This window comes from Morone saxatilis, unplaced genomic scaffold (genome assembly GCF_004916995.1).
Source record: "Morone saxatilis isolate NCDOM2014 unplaced genomic scaffold, NCSU_SB_2.0 Contig2, whole genome shotgun sequence".
Taxonomy (NCBI): Eukaryota; Metazoa; Chordata; class Actinopteri; family Moronidae; genus Morone; species Morone saxatilis.
This window is the reverse complement of record NW_023339762.1, coordinates 22,241,836-22,244,375: the sequence shown is the minus strand read 5'-3', so window position 1 is coordinate 22,244,375 and position 2,540 is coordinate 22,241,836.

Genomic DNA, 2,540 nt, shown 5'->3' with positions numbered 1-2,540 from the left:
GGGAAAAATTTCCAGAAATTGAACAAGTGCGGTTTCAAGCTTATCTGTCGCAACCCCCGAAAGAAACAAACCTCTCCTCAATTCCATCTATTCTCTCTCCCCCCTCCTAAACTAAATCGATCTGTGTGGACGGCTGCAGAACAAACAAACAACGTGCGGAACAATAACGGAGTTGCTACTTGACAGTCCTCTCATCACTCCCTCAAACACCTTATTTCTCATTTATCTTACTTCTAATCGTCATCATAATCCCAGACCTCCAACCTTCCTTCTCTACTCCTCCATCCTCTGGTCCCCCCCCCCCCCCTCGTCGGTTATAGTTTCCGTCGGGGCAAGGGTTTACACCCAGTCCCTTTTAGGCTGCAGGGCGTTTACGATTAAAAACAAAGAAAAAACAAGCCGTACGGTGACATGCAGTGCGGGCGCCGGAGCGGAATAAAAGTCGAAGGAAAGAGGGAGAGACGAGAGAGTAAATAAATCCTTTCGTGGAAGTTAATCAACGGAGTCTGGTGGAAGGCTTTGGTGTCCAACACACAAAGCCTCATACTGACGATGGGATCAAATCACAACGCAGGATATTAAACTACCACCCTCCACTAACAAAAAACTGAAAGCATTTATAATATACAAGATGATCCAACACCATACATCAACCATCCATCGAACATCAGGAACATCGGTTCGACGACGAGACATAAACCGAAAGGCACAAAAAAACACATATTCAAAGCCGGTGAATGCCTATTTTAGAGAATGGTACAATCGATGCAGAGCCAAGACTTCATTAACTCATCACATTCATAGTCACTGAAGGAGAGCAATCATCCAGTTTATACAACAGCGTGTCCTATCTGAGGAGCTATATACAATATAATAAATAGTATATTAAATGCAACAACAAATCGCACACACACACACACATATCTATATTCTCCATGATGCTGAACACAAACCAGACTCCTCCACCCCAAACGCAAGGGTCCATGCTCTTGTCAGCGCCCCTGCGGGGTGAGCACACGAATTTGAGGCTAAGAAGTAGGGCCGAGGATCCATTAATGCCCATTTAAAATCTAAAGTAGCCCTTCCAAGTATAATGTTCGTGTGCGTGTGTGTGTGTGTGTCTTTCCAGTGGTACACACAGTCGTGGCTCCACTTTAGACTCCATGAAGCTGGTAAACAAGTCCTAAAAACATGAGCCAGGCGGAAATTAATTAGGCAACATACACTGCTGGATTAAAAAGGAGAATCGGATTATAAAATGATGTGGTGTTAATAAGCGAAAGAAAGTAATGGCTTCCTGGGATCTTATATGTTCTGATACTTCAAAAGTAATTGTACAGGTGATTGTTATATGCACTGGTAATGATGATACAGACCTGGGTCTACCTACTGATTCCAGCTGCCCCACTACTGACCAATGAAACTCCTGACCATCACTGCCAGGTGCTTACTGTGAGAGAACAAATGGCCAAGAGACTCAATAAACAAGGGGACCATAATCACGTAGGGCTGTCTGGCAATGAGTAATATCCCGTAGGCTATTGCAGGATTTTCAGCATCCTCATCCTCTGACAAACACTGTGAGAATTGGACAATGAACATTGAAATTGCATGGATGTTAAAATGTGGGAGTCAATGACAGGACAGATTCTCAAAGCTGACTTTGGAAGCAGACACAGAGGTGACACTGGATTGCTTTACAATGATAAAAGTTTGATTTTTTTATCGACCGCACCAGCTGCCTCCCTCCAGCAAGCTAGCCTCAGGACAAGTGGTGGTACGCAATGCACCCCGGGGAGGGGGGGGGGGGGGGGGGGGTGCAAGCTGCCTGCCCTGGATGTGTGTACACTAGAGACAGCTAAGTCCAAAGCTCTTGTTTTGTCAAGTTTGGATTTGTATGGTAATGGATGAAAAAAAAAGTTGGTGCAGAAGAGCTGGAGAAGAGAAAGGATAGATGGATGGGGAGAAAGGGAGAGTGGGAATATGTTGAGGAGAGGGCCAGACCACAAAGAGTGAAAAATGGAAAGACCAGATGTGCTTTTCTTACAGCCAGTTGAAGAAGCACTGGGAAGGGGAGAAAGACGTGCACCAAGGGTCCCAAACTGGAGTTTATCCAGGATGATGTTTATGGTTACATGTAATGTGTTTTAGTAGCTTGAACTTGTCAAGAAACCCCCTAAAATAATTTTTAGAACTTTTCACGAAGCTATCTGGAAGGTAAAAGGAACGACTTTCCACTGACAGCACTAAAACTACAAATCATCTCCATAATGCTAACAACAGAGATTAATTAAACGGATCAGCTCATCTAAGCGTGAACATCCAGTTCAAAGAATCCTGAGAACACCATGTCCACCCAAAAAAAAAAAAAACTAATAATAAAATAAAATGTCTCATTAACTTTTGTGTGTATAGGTCTGGAGGGATTAAAGCAGAGAGAGGCTCAAAATGATGAATCCAGGCAAGCGGTAAGTTTAAGAGCATTCAGGGTTATTCAGCATTACATCATGGGAGTGCGGTGCAGTGTGTGTGTGTGTGTG